This window comes from Panicum virgatum, chromosome 4N (assembly GCF_016808335.1).
Source record: "Panicum virgatum strain AP13 chromosome 4N, P.virgatum_v5, whole genome shotgun sequence".
Taxonomy (NCBI): Eukaryota; Viridiplantae; Streptophyta; class Magnoliopsida; order Poales; family Poaceae; genus Panicum; species Panicum virgatum.
Genome location: NC_053148.1, coordinates 25,106,072 through 25,129,826, shown reverse-complemented (window position 1 = coordinate 25,129,826; position 23,755 = coordinate 25,106,072). Strand labels below are relative to the sequence as shown.

The 23,755-nt window shown below is 46.8% G+C and overlaps 1 non-coding gene across 1 annotated transcript; it reads left to right on the top strand.

Moving 5' to 3' along the window:
* Positions 1 to 12,928: 12,928 nt before the first annotated feature.
* LOC120671773 lies at positions 12,929 to 13,035 on the top strand. The gene has a single exon (XR_005673861.1). It is a non-coding gene; the product is annotated as a small nucleolar RNA R71 (small nucleolar RNA).
* Positions 13,036 to 23,755: the final 10,720 nt, after the last annotated feature.

Genomic DNA, 23,755 nt, shown 5'->3' with positions numbered 1-23,755 from the left:
GGAAAACAGAGCACCGGGGAGAGAGAGAGGTGAAGGTGAGGGCCTATCTGTGATTTCTGAAAATCCAGGGACCTTTTGGTAAACTAAAATTATCTCCTATTTGGAGGGCTCAAATGGAAAAGTGTTGAATACCACTTTTGCATAACTTTTCAAGATCTACAACTTTCGTGTTATGCAAATTTTCATTTGAAACTCTGATTTTGAACTATTTGTACATTTGCAAATTTGCACAAAATGACTTTGGTTTTATTCAGTTTTTGACTTGATTTTGGCTGAAGTTCAATTGAGCACATGTCAATTGAAGCACCTCTCATAAGCCAACTAAAATTTTGTGCACCTTTTTGAATTGAAATTTGAATAGCTTTTCACTCTTTTTCTTGTCTCCTTTAATTTCTTTTGTATAATTTGTCTTTTATTTGACCCTTTCTCTTTGAATCAATTTCCCAAATTTTTCTTTTAACTCTAACTAAGGTACATTGATTGTATTTAAATGTACTGACACCTGAGGTGTCACAACCTACCCCCCTTAAAAAGAATCTCGTCCCGAGATTGGATGATTGAATTGAGGTAGGGAAAATGATATACCTGAGGTGGAGCTAAGAAAACCCGGATAATGTCGATTAAGATAATCTTCCGTCTCCTAGGTGGCTTCTTCTTCAGTGTGATGAGACCACTGAACTTTATACATTTTTACCACCTTTCGACGAGTATCTCTCTCTTTTTGATCCAGAAATCTGAGTGGATATTCGGTATATGAGAGATCGGGCTCCACTAAAATTTCTTGTTGATCAATGATTTCCGTAGGAACTCGAACACATTTCTTGAGTTGGGATATGTGGAAAAAATTATGGATGGCGGCGAGTTGTGAAGGAAGTCACAAACGATAAGCCACGGGTCCACATTCTTCAATGATTTCATATGGCCCGACATAGCGAGGTGCTAGCTTACCCCTGACTCCGAAACATTGAACGCCTCGAGTTGGGGACACTCGTAAGTAGACGTGGTCACCAACCATGAACTTCAAAGGATCCCTTCTTTTATCAAAATAACTCTTTTGCCGAGACTGAGCTGCTCGGAGATTTGCTTGTACTATTTTTACTTTCTCCTCAGCCTCGACCACTAATTCGGGTCCAAATATTTGACGTTCTCCAGTCTAGGGACCAACTCAAAGGAGTACGACACCGTCGACCATACAAGGCCTCGAATGGTGCCATCTTCAGACTGGCCTGATAGCTGTTGTTATAAGAAAACTCAGCCAAGGATAAACATTTGTCCCAGTTCTTGTCATAATGGATGACACATGCTCGAAGCATATCCTCAAGAATTTGATTCACCCTTTCGGTCTGTCCGTCAGTCTGTGGATGGTAAGCTGAGCTTCGAATTAATTTAGTTCCGAGAGCCTCTTGGAGTTGCTCCCCAAACCTTGCCACAAACTGAGGACCACGATCCGATATAATTGTTTTGGGTATATCGTGTAGGCAGACAATCCGATCAATATAGATTTCAGCATATTTCTTGGCTCGATATTCAGTATGCACTGGAATAAAATGAGCGGTCTTTGTGAACCTATCAACAATGACCCAAATGGAATCATGATGCTGAGAAGTATTTGGTAAGCCCACGATGAAATCCATGCTGATATCTTCCCATTTCCAAGACGGAATTGGTAGAGGTTGGAGAGTTCCAGCGACTTTCAAGTGACTAGCTTTCACTCTCTGACAGGTGTCACATTCTGCGACATATTTGGCAATCTCTCTCTTCATGCGAGTCCACCAAAAATTTTGTCTGAGATCTTGGTACATCTTGGTGCTACCCGGATGAATGGAGAATTTAGAGAGATGTGCTTCATCCAGGATTTGTTTCCGCAGCTCATGATTCTTGGGAACGACTAGGCGACCCTCGAACCACAAAATTCCTTTATGGTCCACTCGGAAACACTTATATTTATTTTCACCTTCTACCACTTTCTGCTTGATGAGACCAACACTTTTGTCATGTAATTGTGCCATGATCACCTTGTCATAAAGTGTCGGTTCCACCGAAATTTGATTCAATGAACCTTGAGGGATGATCTCCAATTTCAGCCTTTGCATTTCAGCACACAATGTGTCATTATACGACTCTACTGAAAGACAATTGCAGTGAACCTTGCGACTGAGCGCATCGGCTACAACATTAGCCTTGCCCGGATGATAATGAACCTCCAGGTCATAATCTTTGATTAATTCCAGCCATCTCCGTTGCCTCATATTCAGCTCACTTTGAGTGAAAATGTATTTGAGACTCTTATGGTCGGTATAGATATTGCAATGAGTGCCCATAAGATAATGTCTCCAAAGCTTGAGAACATGAATAACGGCGGCTAGTTCAAGATCATGAGTGGGATAATTTAGCTCGTGTGGCCGAAGAGCTCGGGAAGCATAAGCTATCACTTGATTGTCTTGCATTAGAACACAACCAAGGCCAGTACCTGAAGCATCACAATAAACGTCGTAGGGTTTATTGTTGTCAGGTTGAGCCAAAACTGGCGCAGTGGTTAGATGTGCCCTCAATGTATGGAATGCTTCATCGCACTTTGCATTCCATTTAAACTTGACATCCTTCCTTAGTAGTTCTGTCATGGGCTTAGCAATTCTGGAGAAGTCCGGAATAAATCTGCGGTAATACCCCGCCAAGCCGAGAAAACTGCGGATCTGATGAACTGAAGTAGGAGGTTTCCAGTCCATCACTTCTTGTACTTTGCTGGGATCAACTGAAATGCCTTCACTAGATATAGTGTGACCCAGAAATTTGACTGTGTCCAGCCAGAATTCATACTTGGAAAATTTTGCGTACAGCTTATGATCTCTGAGACGTTGAAGAACAATGCGCAGATGTTGCTCATGTTCTGCCTCATCCTTGGAATAGATCAGAATGTCGTCAATAAAAACCACGACAAACTTGTCAAGTTCCGGCATAAATACCGAGTTCATGAGATACATGAAATAAGCCGGAGCATTGGTGAGACCGAAAGACATAACCAAATATTCATAGAGACCATATCGGGTTGAAAAGGCGGTCTTGGGAATATCACAAGGCTGGATTTTAATTTGACGATACCCCGAACGGAGATCAATCTTGGAGAAGATCTTTGCTCCAGCCAACTGATCAAATAGTACATCAATGCGGGGAAGTGGATATTTATTTTTGATGGTCACCGCATTGAGAGGCCGGTAATCAACACACAACCTCAGACTATCATCCTTCTTCTTTACGAACAATGTTGGACAGTGCCAAGGTGAAGCACTTGGGCGAATAAAACCCTTGTCCAACAATTCTTGTAGCTGGATTTTTAGTTCAGCTAATTCTTTAGGCTGCATTCGGTACGGCCTTTTTGAAATAGGTGCTGTACCAGGCTGAAGTTCAATGACAAATTCAATATCCCGGTCTGGCGGCATACCAGGTAAATCGTTTGGAAACACATCTGCATATTCACAGACTACCGGAATATCTTCGAGACGAATATCTTTCATGGCATAGGCACAAGAGTGGTTGCATTGGTGATGAGGTAAATATAGAACCGAATGACCATGAGTTGGAGAATTTATTTCAATGGCTCGGGAAGAGATATCTAACATTACCCCATGTCTTTTCATCCAATCCATTCCCAGAATAATGTCCATACCTTCTAGTGGGAACAAGATTAAAGTGGTAGGAACAGTTTTACTACCCAAACTAAGTGGCGCATTACGAACGATTTGGTTTGATGCAACTTTACCACCCAGAGTAGATATCATAAATGACCCTTTCGTGTGACGAAAATCTAACCCAACCCTTGCTCCAAATTTAGCACTAATGAAGCTATGAGATGCACCAGAATCGAATAAGATAACTGTGGGGTGTTGGTTTATAGAGAATGCACCCGACATGATTGGTGCTCCCTCGGGTAGTTCAGCAAGGTTGGTGAAGTTAAGTCGGCCCTGCCTGACTTGAATGGTTTGCCTCTTGCCCTTGTTCTGATCATTTTTGCGAGAAGCCTGCCCTTGAGTTTGTCCCGCCTGGGGGCACATCTTGGCAAAGTGATCCGGACTCCCGCATCTGAAACAGCGGTTATTGTTATCAAGGCGAGCGGCTGGCTGAGTATTCGGCCTAGGGCCGTTCTGCTGCTGCTGAGGTGCAAATCGAGCTTGCTGAGGAAACCCGAATCGAGTCTGCTGCTGCTGTTGAGGAGGCCGAATAATCCAACACCCTGGCTGAGGGGCCTTCTAAGAGGGTGCGGGTGGGCTATTCTGCACAATACGATACCTCGGTGCAGAGGCACTCGAGGGTCCAGCAGGTGCCTTGCGCTTCTTTTCAGTGCGGTGCGCAGAAATAAGATCCTCATGAGAGATAGCCATATTCACCAATTCATTGAAAGAGTCTGCACGGACAAGATTTAGCCTTTCTTGTAACTTGGTGCTAAGGCCTTGACGGAAGTGTTCACGCTTTTTAACGTCGGTATCCGCGTGATGTCCAGCATATTGACACAATTGATGGAATACTTGGGCATACTGCACCACAGTATGAGTGCCCTGAGTCAAGGCCAAGAACTCGTTGAGCTTACGGTCCAGAAGTCCAGTTGGGATATGATGATCTCAAAAAGCCAATTTGAACTCATTCCAATTCACCACATGATCAGCCGGTAGCATCCCGTGGTAGTGATCCCACCACATACGAGCTGATCCGCGAAGCTGCTGCGCGGCGTAGCGAGTCTTGTTTGCTTCGGAACAAGGAGTAGTCAATAGAGAAAACTTGGACTCGATCGTGCGAATCCAAGCGTCCGCGTCCAAAGGCTCATCCGCTTTATTGAACAGCGGAGGCTGAGTACTGAGGAAATCATGGTAGCTCGCTTCTTGTGCTTGATGAGCATGATGCCCACCCCGTGGGTGCTGCTGAGCTTGAACCAACTGCCGCAAAATTTCCGTCTGGGCGGCAAGAACCTCAGCGATACCCACCGGTGGAGGAGGTGGAGGTGGATCGCCATTCCCCCCGGCTCCAAAACCACTAGGGGTGCCTCGAGTTGATCCAACCATCTGAAATGTGAGTACTTTTGCATTAGACTCAACATTATCATCATCTCGAATGGAAATTACCACTCAAGATGACATGTAAATATTCGGAATTGCTTAAATCACGTCGTGCAGAAAAACCAGTGATATGAAAGCACTCATAACTGGAGTTCTGTACTTGATATAAACCTGAAAATTTTACAGGAGATAGCTAATTCCATGAGCTACAACTTTGGTAGTCATCGCAAAGTCAGATTTCCAGAGTAGGTTAGTTGAAAAATTCATTTACCCCTCCCCGGGTTTCTCTGTTTTACAGAAAACAGAGCTTCTGTAATTGGCGATTATCTCCTGCGTTACTAATCCGTTTGAGCTGAAATTTTGCGAGTATTTCCACGATGAAATTTGGAACAACTTTGGTATTCAACTTAGGAGCTAAATACGAAGGAAAAAGGGGATAAAAATTCGAACTTGCTGCTGCCTTCAGCTTTGCACAGATCACTGATAATTCACATTAGTAACATTAGGGATTCATTACATCCATCATCCTCTTATTTCTACTTGGTCACTCCTAACATCAGTACTAAGGGGGTTACTCAACTCTAAGTTAGCCTAGTAGCCATGATCCAAAAGTAAGCTACACTAAGAGGAGTCTACAAAAGCTAAGAAAACAGCGCCTCGGTCTACATGTTGACCGATGCCTCACTCGCCGCGGGAGTGTGAACCTCAACCGGTGCGGGCTGCGGCGCCTGGTCCTCGGAGTCCATCTCTGAAACGCCCTTGATCTCCTGGGGCTCGTCCTCCTCGTCCACCTGCATCTCGTCGGGAGGTGCGTGAAGGGCATCCTGCGCGTGCTGTATCGCGTGGAGCTGCCCCTGGGCCTCGTCCAACTCAATCTGCAGGTCGTGAAACTGGTCCTCCAGGAAGTTGATCGTAGCGTCACGATCCATCACCGTGTCCTGGAGCTCGTGAACCTGGCCGTGGAGCTGGGCGATAAGAGTAGCCCTGCTCTCGAGCTCGGTGCTAGCCTCCTGAAGCTGTCCATCTCTCAGCTGGACCGCCAGGTGCAAGGCCTGAGCGTGGTCCACCAACTGAGCGACGGCGTAACTCTGGTAAGTGTGAAGTCTGTAAAGACCGTCCAAGCACATCGCTGTCGTCCGAAGTGCCCCGACCGGGTCAAGGGTAGCGACCACGTCCACGTGTGCCATCCGGTCGAGCCATAGTGGGTCTGTCGGGTCAGGGGCAGGGAACAACCCGAACGCAGTCAGAACCACCTCCAGAGGGTGCGAAGAGCAAAAAGCGTTCATCGCCCTCATAGCGGTAAGCTCCCAAGTGTCCAGTAGGTAGTGACCGACCATCTGAGTCACGATCGGCTCCCACCCGTTGAGCGGGTGCTGCGGGATCACCATCGTCACACTGCAGCGACGAACTCTGTCCTCCACAAACTTGTGGCCATCGTAAATCGGTGGCTGGAGGTAACCGGCTGCACTCAAAAGCTCCCAAAGACGGCGGGGAAACCCGTCCCAGTGCAGGCAAGCGGAGTGCACGTGCCCCTGCGCGTCAACGACCAGCAGCTCTTCCATCTGTCCTAACAAAAGACCGATGGATCAGATGATGGTAACAAGAACTACTAACTCTGGTCAGTGAAGGAAATTGCCAAAACTGTAGATAAATTGGCTTCAAAAATTCTCAAAAATTTACACAAGATCCCTCTGATATTAAGGAACAATTCATCTAGTCATCACGAAGATCAATTCGGACTCTGTGGGGGTGATATGCTCAGGTATTCAGAGTGATGTCAACCAGGAAAACTGAGTGTCCAGAGAGGGTGTATTTTGACCATAACTCTAAAACCAAAAGTCAAATTTTTTTTAAATTTTTATGGTAAGTTCATCACTTAGTTTTCTACAACTTTCATGTTGAACGATTTTTCCTTTGAACAACTTATAAGGGTCAAAAAATTTCCGTTGTCTATACTGTTCCGAGTTATCAGTTTTACACAGTGTTGATCTAAAATCACAAATACCAAGCTAGAAGGCTTCAAAGATTTTCAAATTTTTACAACAGCTTGATAACTTAGGAAACATCATTTAGTCTTACTACCCCAAGTCGATTTGAGTAACTTAACAGAAGGTTAAAATTCGTGGAAACCAGGTTGCAGACTTTCTGGATACTCCTTAGGATAGGGTTTTAGCTGATTTGCTTGCGATTTCTCCACAGATTTATTTGTTAACCTTTTTGAGAATGAATGCAGAACCTATTGTCCTCACCAAGGAAAAGAATTGCCAAGTAATCTTGGTCTTACGCAACGACTTTGGTGGCATACATATTACGTCTCTCACTATATAGTTACTCGATATAACTAGATAGCCTAGAATTCGGTTTCGAGTCAGCGTACCTGCAGAAAATTGACAAATATAAATTGAACCTTCCGTGCCAGCACTCACGAAAGCGTTCCCATACATTAACGGTCACTATAGAACCGGCATCCATACAATTACCGCCGTATGGACAACGTTAAGCATACGTTATCGAAACAACGTATTGATTGAGTACCGTCTTTGACGGGGAATTGAATTCCAATTTCGAACCTTTACTCCCCATATATTCAACTGAAGTTGGTATATGGGCAGCAGCTCAAGTAGGCCACTGCTTGAGCTCCAGCGTTCGGCTCACATCACCGACGGGAAGGTCAGACTCCCTCAGCTGACTGAGTAAGCATACCTTCGTGGCGATGATGTAGTTGCAGAATTTAAATTACAGAATTTAAATACTGAAAAGTAACGTGCTGGAAGTTAGCCATACAAAATAAGCCACCTGATTATACCCATAAGATTCCCTAGGGCTTTACGTCCTAGACTTGTCCTTGGAGATCCTAAACTCTTTCAAAAACTTTAGTAGTTTTGAAGTCAAGTTTTAAATTGTTGTTTTGAAAACCGAGGTTGCCATCCCTGGTAGGCTGTCTGCGAGCTCTGATGCCAGCTGTGGCGGAACCACCCAAAACTACTGGGCCCGGGTGCACTGATCTTTGTTGCTAAGCAACTCTGACCCAAATTGGCACTCACCGGTAGTTCCTCGAGTGAAGCCTCGATAAAAGCCACGCTATTCCAGGATCAGCAGACAACACTCACACGAAGGTGAGCCCAGAGATTACAACACAAATCATTTCATACATCTCAGAGTGATTGCAGCGGAAAGAAATTTTATTACAAACCATGTTCGGAGTAGCAAAGCACTACGGAGTTCCAACTACTCAAATTATTCAAGTCTCATCATTCAGCGGAAGCAGTAAAAGATAACTAGCGACATAACGTGACACATTGATAAAGCCCGTACGAATGCGTCACTCAGCGGGAGGGTGATTAGCACCAGCTGAAGGGCCATCCCACTCAACAGACCAACCCGGAGGCAGAGTACACGGCCAAGTAAGACTTGCAAACATATCCTCGAAGTTAGTACCTGAAAAACAGTGCCACCAGCAAGGCTGAGTATACTAATACTCAGCAAGACTGACCCGTCTCCGGATATACCATAGTCCGATAACTAGACATGCAAGGCTTTTTGGTTTGTGGGTTTTGTTTGCCAAAAATGCCGCTAAGAGTTGATCCTTACTTTCAGATTTTAATTAGCCATTTTCTAGTTAGATTAGCCAGTCTAATTTGCAACTATCTCTACACAAACATGGTAGAGCAACCATTTAATCAAGCAGCAGTATTATCATCATCACGTTCCACTTGTTACTCTGTGTGACCGAAAACATTAAGCAATCTCATGCCATGAGAGGCGGACGATTCTGAATCGAATTTCAACCTGGCCAGGGGAACCTAGATCACACGCATGGGGATTGACTTCGCTCCCGCCCACGCTACTTTTCCCCTTTCTTTCCAGTCCGTGGATCCGGGGCACCCTCCCCGACTACAGAGTCCGACAACTCTGCACCCGTACGTCGCGAAAAAAATATAAACCCTACTTCTACCAGGAGGGTGCGAGGTCGTTCCACTCGCCGGTCCAATCAGGTACTTAAGCTTTCCGATTACCATATTTCTCGGTATGTGGCTAGTACTTTCAAACGCTTAACAAAATGAGCCACACACCGCGACCTTAGCCATTTTTGACTATACCAGCGGGGTATCACAACTACACAACCCCGCCCGTTGTCCTTATATTTCAGCAGGAATTAAAGTCAGTACAAAACCTATTTGCTCGCGAGAGGCAGGAAACCACTCGACTTCTACCGTACCAATTTAGCATGGCAACTAGTCGATAAAAAGATCCGGTATCAAATATAGGTTCCTTGGGATCATGCATCTAAGGTTTTCGATCAACGCCTAGAAAACTTAAATGCAGAAAACATAATATTACCAGAACATAAATAAATAGATATTTGAATGATAATTCGGAAAAATAGTGGGATTATGCTCTGGGGCTTGCCTTCTTGGGCACTGTCAGGCAGAAAAGCCTCTGGGGCTTGGCCCAGATCTTGAGACAAGTTAGCACAGTTCAGATTAACCTCCTGCTCCGCACGAGAGTCCGCAGGCACCAGTTTGTAGTCACTGTCCGTGAGATTAACTGTTTCTATAAGCAATGCAAGATTATGAGTTACTCATGGATAATGATTTCTTTCCTTTACGATAAAGTTGTAGTCAACAAAAGTTACTTTAATGACGATTTCAACATTTCAGTTTCATGGGCAGTCATTTATAGAGTAGTAAACATAACTACGTTTCTTCATGAATGAGTGGGGGTTTTGGTTTTCATTTTCAATTTCAACACATAGCATGCTTTCATTATTTCATAACAACAAGACTACTAATGAGCTAGTGATGAAACACTAAAGTAACACAGATCCAAACTTAAACATTCATGGTATAAATTTCAGCATCTAACCATAAAGCAAAAACTATAACTATTCATGCAAGTGGATTACTCTAGTTGCTTCACCTTTTTATACAGAACGTTCAACATGGGTTCTGGTGCTACAAAGTTTATGGGAGCAACTTCAAAGCATATACTCAGCACTGAAATTTTTCCAGATTTTATACACTTATACAGCAGGGGTGACAAAAAGAACAAAAACAGCAAGCCATTTACAAAGATTAATTCTACAGAAAGTTTTACTAGGGATATGGTTCTCAAATTTTTACCAGAGCCTATTCATGAGCTAAAAATATTCCAGAAAAATTATCGAGCTTTATAACCACCAGATAAATTAGTTATGCATTTAACTTAACATGATTTAGCATAATTTCCTCGAGGTTCATTTTATCAGTACTGCATATGAACTTTTTATTACAGATAGAACATACTCTAAACAAGAACAGATCCAAAAATCAAGATCAGTTATGGTGTAGATTACTCAGAAAAAAAATAGTAAATCTAGCCCTAAGATGCTAAGCATGATTATTCACCAAAGCAAAACTCAGTTACTGCAGCTCAAAATTTTTAGACAGAAACACAGAGCTAAAAAGAGACTTCAGAAATAAATATAGATTTTTCTGAGCCTAAGAACTATATATGAAGAATTAAGTTGATTAAAAAAGCATAAATCATGGTATATAGCAAATAAACTCTAATAAATCTGAGATTTAGGGATTAACAGGTTTTCAGTTTCACATGCATGCAGTAAAAATTCCAGAGCAAGTTAATGTGCATATTTTCCAGTATTAATTCGAGAAGGTCAACAACAGATTAGAGAATCTTGATTGTTCCAACATGATAACTATTTTTGTTGGGTGTAATCTTTTTAATGTGATCTTAATATTCCATTAGTGATGACATATTCAAAAATCAAGGTCATTTGTTGAGTAGAACTTCCTGAACATGCATAGGGTGGTTTTCTTATTCTTTTTCCCAGATTAAAATCAGTTGAGTTTCTGCAGATGTGACTGTTACAAAATTTGTAGATCTTGTTACAAGGATTCCAGATCAGTTGAGTTTACATTTTTCTGATTTTTTTGTGATTTGTTTCGCATTTTAGAAGTTCACTAGTATACACTGAAAATCTTGCAAACACACCCTTAAACAAAAAAAAAGAAATTACATCCGGGCCCTTCGCCGGCCTTCTCCGCCGTGGCATCTTGCCGGTGGTGTTCTGCGATGCATGGCTTACCGGGGCTGCCACGGGGAGGCGCGTGGGAGAGTAGGGATCGAGGAACACCTACCCTGGTTGGCGTTCGAAGGTTTGGTGCAAGGATTCGAGCTCGTCGGCGTCAATGGCGGGGCGGTTGTTCGGTTCGCCGGCGCTGGAGGTGAAGGAGGGCTCAGGGTAGGGGAACAGGGCACGCACGAGCACCGCGGAAGCTTGTGGATGCTCCTGGGGTAGCTGTCGTGCTCGGTCTCCCTCGGAGCTGGCCGGTCCGCGGTGAGCCCGAGCTCACCGGTGGCGGCGCAAAAGGGGAACGGCGTCGGGAGGAGGATTTGGCTCGATTCCGCGCGCGTGTAGCTTAACTAGGAGGTGGCGAAGCTGCTGCGGTGGTCGGATGGGACAATGTAGGGCTGTGTTAGCCGGGCCGCGCGAGCTGGATCTCGGCGGCCATGGCAGAGCGGCGGGAGGAGGAAGAAGGAGGAGAAGGGGCGCGACGGTGGAGCTCTGGGGGTTCTTATAGGCCAAGGAGTCCCTGGGCGAGGGAAGTGGTGTCTGGGGGCGGTCGATTTGGCCCTTGGCGACTCGACGGCGAGCGGGCGGAGGAGGCAGCGGCGCTGCGCCGGCCGGGGTGTCGTGGCGGCTCGGGGAGGTGACTGGGACGCGTGTGCGCGTGAGGAGATGCCAAGAGGCGGCCAGGTAGCGCTGGGAGGTTTCCCCAGGTCCATTTGGCCACGGGCACGCGGTGGACGAAGTCCACCGGCGGCTTACGGCGGGCGGCGGGAAAACAGAGCACCGGGGAAAGAGAGAGAGGTGAAGGTGAGGGCCTATCTGTGATTTCTGAAAATCCAGAGACCTTTCGGTAAACTAAAATTATCTCCTATTTGGAGGGCTCAAATGGAAAAGTGTTGAATACCACTTTTGCATAACTTTTCAAGATCTACAACTTTCATGTTATGCAAATTTTCATTTGAAACTCACATTTTGAACTATTTGTACATTTGCAAATTTGCACAAAAGGACTTTGGTTTTATTCAGTTTTTGACTTGATTTTGGCTGAAGTTCAATTGAGCACATGTCAATTGAAGCACCTCTCATAAGCCAACTAAAATTTTGTGCACCTTTTTGAATTGAAATTTGAATAGCTTTTCACTCTTTTTCTTGTCTCCTTTAATTTCTTTTGTATAATTTGTCTTTTATTTGACCCTTTCTCTTTGAATCAATTTCCCAAATTTTTCTTTTAACTTTAACTAAGGTACATTGATTGTATTTAAATGTACTGACACCTGAGGTGTCACAGTCATTCATTTGTTTTTGTCCGTTCATGAAATTTTTAAGCGAGGGCTGAAAATTGTTATTAAAATTGATACCTTGCTGTTGGCCGAAGGGGAGGTCGGGCTTAGAATTCCAACCTTGCCGAGGACGACAATCTGAGTCATTGGGAGTGTTGTTCCCAATGGAGTTATTGTCCTCTTGAGTGAATGGGCAAGATTTGCCCAAGTGTCTAGTATTGCCAAATTTCTCACAAGTCATCTAAGGCTCCATTGTCTGGTTAACCTCCTGGCGTGGAGATTCCAGCTTTTTCATGAGAAGATCCATTTTGGCTGCCAGCACATTGACACTGTCCATTTCATGTATTCCTTTTGCATGGGCTGGCTGCCTATCTTTCTTCCAGCTCTGGTTGGAAGCAACCTTGTCGATGAGCGTTCTAGCTTCTGCAACATAAAGGGAGAGGAATGCTCCTCCCGCTGCTGCGTCCATGCGATCTTGCGATCGCTGGTTCAGGCCATGGAAGAATTTCTGAATGATAAGCCATTCTTCAATGCCGTGGTGTGGGCATGCTACAATGTATTCCTGGAGACATTCCCAGGCTTCCAGGACTGTCTCATCCTGGAGTTGTTCAAAACTGGAAATCCTATTCCGAAGGGCATTGGTCTTGTCCACCGGAAAGTACTTGACCAGAAATGCATTGGAGAACGCATCCCAAGTGTCGAACGCGTCCTTGTAGGTGTAGAACCACGTGTTTTCTTTCCCAAGCAAAGAGAATAGGAACAGTCGAAGATGAACATTATCCATCATAGTGCCTCTTGGGTTGATTATGCTGCTCACTTCGAGAAAATTCTGTAGATGAGCGTGGGCATCCTCTGATGCCTTTCCGCAGAAGGGACTTGCTTGGACCATGTTGACATGACCAGTCTTTATCTCAAAGCTATAAGTGCCTTGGTAATTATTCAGTCCAGTAGGGATATGGCTATTGGACAGGGCTGAGAATTGACAGAGTGTCTTCTGAGCCATGGGTATCGAAGCTGGCGTTGTCAAACCTTGATCATAAGAAAATTTCTTCTGGTGGAAAAAAAATTCACCGAATTCTTCCTGGATCTGAGTTGAAGTGATATGGTAGATCGAATTTGGTCCGGCACTGCTCTGCAGAAATCACAAGGATACTGAGAGCAATGGTAATCCCGCTAAAATTAGCGGTGATAAAATAGTAAATTTTATCAAACTATTCGACGATATCTTTAGCCAATTGCTTCCCCGGCAACGGCGCCAGAAATGCTTGTTGGTGTTTCTTATGCTCAATAGAATATGGATTCCGCAAGTGCACAGAATCACCACTGTAGCACTTCACCTTGGAGTATTCTACGGTATCGTATATTTCGTCAGGGAAGCACTATGGATAAAGAGTATCGAAGAATCGAATGACAAACTTTACTAGGGATATCAACCAACTAACTTAGCGGGGGTAAGCCTGGTATGATAGATAAGATAATGGCCACAATGACCTTCTGACACAGGAGACTCTAACCCTTAGAGAGGTAAGCAGCTGGGAGGACAACGAGCAAGAAAGACTCATAAAACACTTCTAAACTATCGAGCTAGCCTCTCTAGACTAAACCTTGATTCTAACTAGTTATCGGGAACCTAGAGCTTACTTCGGCGGCTGGAAGAGGAAGGACTTCAGAAAGGGGTGAGAGGGGAGTCCAATGGTGTAACACTCGAAAAATTCATCCAAAATAAATCGCTCGGTAAAAATTCCATTTCAAAATATTTTTCATCGTTGAGCTCGATCCATTCAAATTCGTTCCCCGCCTGAGCTCCCAACCTCCCGAAAAATCCTTCTCGGAAATTTTCGCAGTCCCGACACCCGAATTCAATCGCCGTCCCATCTCTTTCTTTCCCTCGTTCCGCGAAACGTGCTGCATGTCACCGACCGTCGCGCGTTCTCATCCGGCCCCGTGGTCGCCGCCGTGAATCCCGCCGCGACTCTCTCTCTCTCTTTCTCTCTCCCTTTGTTTTTGTTTTTCTTTTTCCCTTTTCTTTTTCCTTTTCCCTCCTTCTCTCTCTCCTTCCTCCCTCTCCTCACAGCCGCGCTCTCCTGCGCACTACTCAGCTCAGCGCCACCTCCCCCCCACGCGCTGTACACGCGCGCGCCTGTGCGACCACGCGCACCACGCGGCCGCCGCTTGCCGCTGCCGACCTGTCCCGACGCCTGTGCCGCCTCGATGTGCGAGCAGAGCCACACACGGTGCCCTGCCTTGCCGCTCGAGCCCGCACTGCTCGTGTAGAGCTCGACGCCGAGCTCCACGCCGAGCAGCCGGCCCCTCCACTTGCCCACTTGCGCGTCCTTCCCTGCCCGAGCCATCGCGTCGTCCCTGTACCGTCGCGAATCACGCCGCCGCTCCACTCGCCGCGACACCGAGCGCCATTAAGGCCTCCCCACCGAGCTCACCGGCCTCCACCGCGCCCCGCCCGCTCCACTGCCTTGCCTCACCTATAAATAGGCCCCTCGTGTAGCCTCTCACCACCCCAACCACCTCAGCCGCCACTCGCCTCCTCCCTGGCTATGCAGCGCCGCCGCCGGAGCTCCTCTGCCCCACCTCCGCCCGCCGCCGTGGGTAGCCCTCCTCGCTGCGCCCCAGCCCGAGCTGAGGTAGGGGATGGGATCCTCTTGGCCCCCTCTCGATTTTCCCCCTCTCCTTGACCGCCGCCACGCCTCCAGGATGCCGGCCCAGGGCCACCGCCGCCCGCCACCCGCCGGCCATCGTGGCTAGGCCTCCTCGCCCCACCTCCGCCCGAGCTGCGGCCGGGAATCAAACCCACTGACCTCCCTCTCTCTTTTTCCCCACACCCTGGCCGCCACCGAGCCCCAAGGCCGCCGCCCGAGCGCCGCCGGCAACCCCGCGCCCCCTCCCCTGTTCCACGAGAGGGAGGAGGAAGAAGAGAGGGCACATTTGCCCTTAGGCCCCTCCCTTTCCTCCTATTCTTTAAAGAGCCCTCCCACTCTCTCTAGCGCTCTTTGCAAAAGAAACCCTCTCCTTTATTATATTCCAAAACAACCCTCCACCATACAAAAATATTTATAGATAGATCGTTGCCATTTCCTAGAGTAACCCTCATAATTCCAAAAATTACAACCAAGTCCTTTCTCTCCCAAGAATAATTACAAATAGGCCCCTAAACCACGGTTTAGCCCTAACCACTCCTTTAACCTATCATTTTATGCGCCAAACATTCTCCAATTGACCTAAAACTTTACCACGCCATTTCTAACATAATTTTGGCTATGCCATTAGAAAACCGCACAGAAATATTACTCCTATCTCTATATCTTAATTGTTCCCGATTCGAGCTCAACGATAAAACCTTTATTTCTTTCTCTTTATTGTGTGCTTGTTTGTGTGCGTCATAGATCATGGTGTGAATGAGGGAGAACCCATCGACAAGCAGTACTGTGAGCAAGTGTACGAGGACTAGTACCGTGACCCCGAACCCGAAGGACAGTACCTCGATCAGGACTTCCCGGAAGGCTTTGAGAACGGCAAGTTCAATCTCATCCTTTGATGCAAGTTTTGTCCCAATTTTATAAACACAACCCATTGGTCTGTTTTAGAAAACTGCATATTATTTTGCTGCTAAAACCCGATTGGATACCCACCCCTTGATTTGTTATAACCATTCCTTGACCACCTAGATTAATGTCTGAATATGATTTATTCTATTTGGATGTTAATCACTGCTATAACGCTTAGGACCTTGAATATGGTACAACTTGTTTTACAAAAGGAAAATGTGTGAGTGTGTGGGAAGGGAGAATGTGGAATTTTTGGAAACAAAAGAAAGATGAGATGGATGGCACTTCTGTGTGAATTGCCGAAAGGTGTGCTCGTACCTGTGTGGTTGAGCAAGGTTGGGAGATATCCATCTTGTCACAATTAAGGACCGAGTTGATGTGTCATCTTTCCTAACTCAACTATCGTGCAAACCACTCGACCGTTGTATGTGGCAATGGCTTAGCATAAACCCCACTAGTTAGTCTGATATCCATCAGGAGAGCTAAGAGCAATGGGTGACCAAGGAGAAGGGATAAGCTCTGTGTGACTTATGCCCCGGTTAAACCTCAGTGATAGGTCAATGGCCCATTGGTGGATTCCGTGTTGGCTAGTCAGGTCTAGCTAAGGTGGGTAATGACTTTGTTGGGATCTACACCGACACTAAGGTGATCGTGCTGTGGTACCCTGCTTGTGGGTAAAGTTGCACACCTCTGCAGAGTATAAAATCTATTCGAATAGCCGTGCCCACGGTACTGGGCGAGTTATGGTTTGGTCACACAACTAGTGTTTCTTCTGGGAATGGATGGGTTGGCGTGAGTTGTTTTGGAAAAGTGTCCAGCAGCTGTGCCATGTGCTACGGTGGATGAGGAGTCCGGTAGCAATTTAAAACTTGGATCCTGTGTGGATCAACCCCACTCGGTTACAAAAGAATTGCTTTAAGAAAAATCTTTTTCAAATAAACCCATGCATAAAAATTAGCTATTCGCAAATTAAACTCTAGCCTTATCCTTGATCTATCATGTGCATGTATTCTGTTTATACCCCCTCCGTGGGTGTGGTTGGACTTGCTGAGTACGTTGAGTAGGGGTTCCCGAGGAAGATCTAGACTTTATTCCCGAGGACGTTGAGTAGGGGTTCCGTTCTGCACCCAACCTTACCTGTGGATAGGGTCACCCGCAGGAGCTCCGTATGGCGCAAGACTCTAATGACCTCTTCGTGCTTCATGTTCTTGTTTGGGTTGTAGTTGTTGTCCTCACGATAGTGGCACTTCACTGCCCATTACCGCACAGAGTTGTATGGTGATGTACCATCTGATGTAAAAAATGTGTTATCAGCCTCCTGGGACTGATATTTGTATCATATTTAAGTCTTCTCATATGAGGGGATGCTTCAAACGGCAACCTGCAACTACTGCTATGAAAACACCCGAACGTGGTGGACTACAAAGGACGGATAGGGCTGTCACCTCCTACCGCCTACCACAACGGTACCGTGGGGTGGAACACACTTTCTAGCTAACACGAAGCTCAGACACCATGTCTGCTCTTGGTGTTAGGATTTCTCTTGTAGCAAGCAAGAGAAATCCCCGTCAACCCAGGGAACTAACTTGAGCCTCCCTAGTCCGGGCGAGAAAACCCGTAAGGTAAGATCCCGATAAACAAGATAGGTACAAAGCCTAAGCTAGAGAATTACTTTCGCACACAAGTAAGATAACTTGGAAAGATAAATAAATGCAGAAAGTAAAGCTGACTCGAAAAGATAAAGAAGATAACTTATATTTATAAATGTCAAAGAAAAAGATACAAGAGCTTATACCGACTTCCGATGACGACTCCGGAATCCCGAGACAAGCTCAACTCGACTCTAACTCCCAGACTACCTAACCTACTCTAGAAACTAAGGATGAGAGAAGATAGCTCCTTGGGTGTGTGTTGACAGTGAGGGTGTTGTTCTCTATTTATAGTGCTCCAAGGTTGGTACAAGGGCTAGCGTCAGTTGCACGCAATTGTGGCGGTTGTGCTTAACTTCCACGCCAAAACTGAGCTTGAGACGCCGCAAAGTGGGGCCGGTCGGCCTCCCCTAGGCCGGCCGGCCTGGGGATCCCGCCATCTGGCCACCGACTTTTTGTGGACGGCTGGGATTGTCTCCTGGAGGTCGGTGGAAGAGGATTGGGTCCAAAGAACGTGATTGGTAGGCCGGTCAGCCTCCCTTAGGCCGGCCGGCCTGGGTTTGGCTCCTCTCAGCCCTCTGTTTCACCGACGCATCAATCAACTCTTACACAATCTTGCTCAAGGCGGTTTTGGTCTTGAAACGGCTTTTGGACACTGAAAGTGGACCCAACCTTCCATTGCTCAAGCCTTTCGGTCTTTGTTTGTGAATTTGGACGAAACGAAATTGGATTGGCTTGGATTTGTGCTCATGATCATTTTGGCAAAGTTTCGTGGCATGGTATGTTGGGGTGCCAGGCCGGCCGGCCTACTGGTATTTTGTCCATTTTTCTTGATTTTTGGTACACTAGTTTCTGCAACCACAACTCATCCAAAACTTGTTGCACTTGTTAGAAATAAGAAAAATATGCATGGAACATGGAGTAAAGCTCATGTTATTCCTCTAGAAGTTGACGGTCAAAATGGGAAATAATGGTCGTCAACAACCAGGCATCCTAGGATCTTTCCCTTGTGTACCCCGAAAACACATTTTTCGGGGTTGAGGCTCAGGTTTGCTTTCCGGAGGTTGGCGAAGGTTTCCGCCAGGTCTGAGATGTGGTCCTGCCGTGCGGCGCTGATGACGACAATATCGTTGACATAGGCTAGGATGTTCCTTTTTAGCTGTGGCTCCAGGACTTTGGAGGTCATCCTTGAAAATGATTGGCCAGCATTTTTGAGACCTTCGGGCATTCTTACGAAACAGTAAGTGCCGAAGGGGGTTATAAAGCTTGTTTTCTCTTCGTCTTCGGTTCTCATCCAAATCTGATGGTACCCTGAGAAGCAGTCCAAAAGCAACATTAGCTGACTGTTTGCAGCGTCGTCAACGATTTTGTCAATTTGTGGGAGAGGGAAATCATCTTTTGGGCAAGCTTTGTTCAAGTTAGTAAAGTCTATGCACATTCTCCATTTGCCATTCTTCTTCTTGACAGGCACTATGTTGGCGAGCCAAGTTGGATACTTGACTTTGCGGATAACCTTCGCGTCCAGCAGGTGCTGTACCTCCACTTTGACAGCGGCAGCCTTTTCGTCGGACATCTTTTGGGGATTTTGCTTTTTTGGCTTGATGCCAGGTTTGATGTCGAGGCGATGCTCAACTATATCTCTGCTGACCCTCCGAAGGTCACCTACTGACCATGCGAACACGTCTTTGTTCTTGTTTAGAAAGTCAAGCAGTTCTTTTTCTTTTAAAGCGGATAGTGTTGCACTTATTGTTAGAACCTTATCCGGGAGGTGCTTGTCAAGGGGCACTCTTTTGACTTCGCACCCTTCGTTGAAGGTTACTTTCTCTTTGTTGGGCTTTTCGGAGATTGTTATCTTTTGAGCTTCGAGGACATGTACATTTCTTTACCCTGGGGCTACCCCTCGCTCAATGTCTCTGGCGAGCTGCTAATTGCCACGCACGGTGATAATGCCCCTTGATGCCAGCATTTTCATGCACAGGTACAGTTGGTATACGACTGCTTTGAATTTGTTGATTAGTCCTTGGCCGAAGATGGCGAGGTAGGGGTAGTTCATCTCGACAACGTCAAAGGTGATATGTTCTGTTCTTGGGTTGATGGGGTCATCGAAAGATATAGGGAGTGAAATTTTTCCGAGGGCCTCAACCCTTTTCCCTCCGAACCCAGTTAAGGGGATTTCGGCTAGTTGGAGGAGGTTTCTATCTATGTTCATTCTGTCGAAGGTTCTTGACAAGATGATATCTGCAGAGCTGCCAGTGTCAACTAGTATTTTCCCGATGGTCCAGCGTTGGATGTTTGCCTCAATCACCATTGCATCGGTGTGCGTGTAGCTATTGAGGCTCATGTCCTCCTCTAAGAAGGTTATCGGCATGTGGGACCAAGGTGTTTTCTTTGCCGGGCCGTCAACTAGGATGCTGTTGACTTGTCTGAAGTAATCTCCGCGCTGCCTCTTATTTTGGAATTCGAGGGTGGAACCACCGGATATTGGCATGATCATGCCGAAGGATGGCAGTGCAGCTGTTTGGGGAGTTTGGGAGCCTTGAGGCTCTTGCTTTGGGGGTGGGCCTGGCGGTGGTGGACTTCCTGAGCCTGCTGTTGGATCGAAGGTGGAGGTAAGGAGAGTGGTTTGGGGTAAGTTGGTGGCTGAGGGGGCCAATTGTTTGGGTATGGGTTGTAGGTGATGGCGGGCGTGGGTTGAAAGGTTGGATTGTATAGTGTGGGTGCTGGCAGGAATGGCAGCGCCGAAGGTCCTGACCACGCAGTGTGGCTGACCAGTTTTGCCTTTTTCTCTTCTTCCATTTGCTCTAGTGTTCTCTTCTTCTCGGGGCAGAAATTGGTTGTATGATCCGACTCGTTGTTGTGAAAATGACAGAAATTTTTTTTCGGTCCATGCAAAGGTCCTCGACCTTTTCCATGACTGTGCCCGCGGCCTCGGCCCTTATGCCCTGATGAATGATTAAGACCTTGGTTGTGCTGATTTTTTGGGGACTTATTTGGGGGAGTCATGAATGGGTCCTCTGATCTTGTTCAGGGCTGTTTTCTTGCGAAGGTTCCACAGGGAACATCAACTGCAGGTTTTTGTTCTGGTAAATCCAGTTGTTTTTTTAGCCTGCCTCATTATCCTTCACTGTTCAACTCTCCGTCTGTGATCTGCATCTGACCTGGCGTATTTTTGTACTTCTGCATATAGGTCACTGAGCATTCTAGGTGGCTCCTAGACAGATGCGAGGCTAGCTATCCGGGTAGTAAGCCGACGATGCACTTGGCGATTGCATCTCTTTCTGGGAACTTTGGAATGAGAGCCTTTTTCTGGACGAACCTTCGAAAGTAATCATAGAGTGGTTCTTTGTCTCCTTGCAGACACTGAAAGTTTTCTATGGTGTTTGGGTCGAGTCGCCCGAATGTAACACCTGGTTTATAAAAGGACATAAACCGAGCAATCATATACATGCCAGGATCAAGTCACACGTATATACAATAGAATGAACAGTATATCACAGCACATATCACGAATAAGACATAATAAATCGAAATACGAATGTTATTTAATACATTAATGACAAAAATGTCTGATACAGCGGAAGCGAAGTACAAATACGATAAAAGCTCTCCGAAGCTGAGCAGGGCGCCACAGGGACGTCGACTGGGAGACGAACGCCTAGAAGTCCTCGTAGTCCTGGTAGCGCTGAGCGAACTCCCTCATGTCGGCAGGAACTGAGCAGCAGTAGCGTAGCCAAGAGGAAAAAGTAGAGAAGAGGCAAGAGTGAGTACACAACTTGTACTCAACAAGTATAACACAACTATGAGGCTCTAAGGTTGGCTGACTCAACTGCATTAGCTTTTAAGTGTTGGCAAGATTTTATTAAAGCTATTTACTACAAGTTGATGAATTACCATGAACCCCGTTACATAGTAATTAATCAGAATTAATCATGTTACTACTAAGAACCAAACCAAAACCAAAACCAAACCACCAAGGTAACCCCGAGAGGCAGCTCCCTCGTCGGAAGGAGATAACCCCACTAATCAAAAGGAGGATCTGGACCGCTCATAACCGTGAGCACGGCTAGTATACCAGTTTTACACTCTGCAGAGGTTGCACATCTTTACCCACAAGTCGTGAGCTACGCCAGTTGTTCATCACACTTCCTTAGGTGAGATGACTAGCGACTCACTACGAGGCATTTACAAAGAATCTCGTTGGTAGGGAGTAACCGCGAGGGTGGATCGGCGACTATGGAGCAGGTCTAGTGGGCGTCAAGACACGAAGCACAGACGAGGCCACTCAGCACGAGGGCCATAGAAGCTTACCGCCCCTGCCCCGCAGGTAAGTTACTCCAAACCAAAAAGATCTAATTATTACGCCAAGTCTATCCCATTCTAGCCTTGTGGTAGCGCTGTTGTCCCAGGTTGTCGCTCTATGAACCGGTCCTTATGGAGAGTGGCCAACCAAACACTAAGCACCGTGCTGGCCCCCTAAACCATGTTTCTACAAAAACCATATTTTAACGAGACGTGAGCCACCCAAGCACGAAGCACAGAGGGCCACTCTCAGAATTAAATTCAAGTAAACCATTAATCAAATTAATTAAAAAGGACCAGAGTGTGTTATAGCGCAGCAACCTAGCACAACTAAACAAAATGCAACCCAAAGGATATATAAAGGATATAAAGTGGCTAGGACAGTCCTTATAGGCATACAGTATTAAATGCAGTATGAAATTGTATTTAAAGATGATAGGTTGTTCATGTTATACTTGCCTTCCTCGTACTGCTCCTGCTGCTGCTCAAAATGCTCAGAAGACGGCTGCTCCGGGTACTGGTACTGGGGCTCCTCCGGTAGCTCAACGTCTACTCACGAACGCATGGCCAAAAACAAGGCACAACAATAAGCATACAAGCAAACACTAATAAAAGCTAAGAAACAGTACATCAATTCATAAAAACAGCACACTAAACTAGTCTAAATCTACTCTACGCGTTACAACGATTGCGTGGACATAAAGAACGCTTAAAACGGAGCTAAAATGGATAAACTAGGCCTAAAACAAGGTTCAGGGGCTAAACTGCAAGAAATCGAAGGTTCCAGGGGCTTTTCTGCAAAAACCGAGGGCCTAATCGTAATTAAACTAAAGCTTTAGGGTCTAACTCGCAAAAACTTCAAGCCTGGACTGCGGGTTGTATTTTAAAGAAACCCAGGGAGCTACGCGTTAAAACCAGGACTTAAATCTAATTATTTTTGAACACAGGTGGACCGCGGGTTGATTAAAGAAAACTCCAGGGTCTCTTTAACAAAAATGCCAGGGCGAACCGGTAAGATTGGATCTAGGCGCTTGGATCTGGATCGGACGGTTCAGATCTAAACAATTGGGTTCTAATCTTGGCCGTCCATCCGATATCGGGCGGCCAGGGCGGTTCGGGCGCGTGGGGGCGGCGCGGCTCGCCGGAACTCCCTGTTCCGCGGCGGCACGTGACCGGAGAAGGTCAAGGCGGCGCCCTAGGGCTCGGTTTGGGCCGTGGTTTGGCCGAGGAGGTAGCCAGCAGCATGCGTAACCCACTAGTGGTGTTGTGGAGGTGTTTTGGGGCTCCGAGCGGAATGCTTGCCGAAGATGGCGGCTCGGCGGCGCAAGGCTCGCCGGCGCTGGCGTGTTCCGGTCCTTACGGTGCGCCTGGGCTACGAAATTTAGCGCAGAAAGCAAGATGGGGCTGGGACGTAGCTCACCAAGGGCTCGGGTCGAAGGGGAGGCCGTGCGGCGGGGTTGTCGTCGTAGGTCAGCGGCGGCGCACGGCGGAGCTCGAAGAAGGGGCCGCTGCTGGGCGTCTCTGGCCCTCAGATCTCCTTGGTTAGACTCCTGGAGGTGCTGCGGAGAGGCTACAGGGTCAGAGGGCGCTTTAGGAGTCGCCGGCGGCGAGAAATCGGGCGGCGGACCACTTACCTGCGGCGGCGCTCCGGCGAAATCCCGGCCGTTGCAGGTGCTGGGGTCGTGCGCGGAGGCCTGGGAGTTGTTCTTGGCGCCAAGGTGAGGCCCCTGCGTGGCTCGGGAGAGGATGCCGTGCAGCGGGGAGGCACGGCCACGGCGGTGCAGGGGAGCGGCGGCTCGGCGGAGCTGCGCAGGCGAGGGGAGCTAGGGTTATGGCGGCGCTGGTGTGG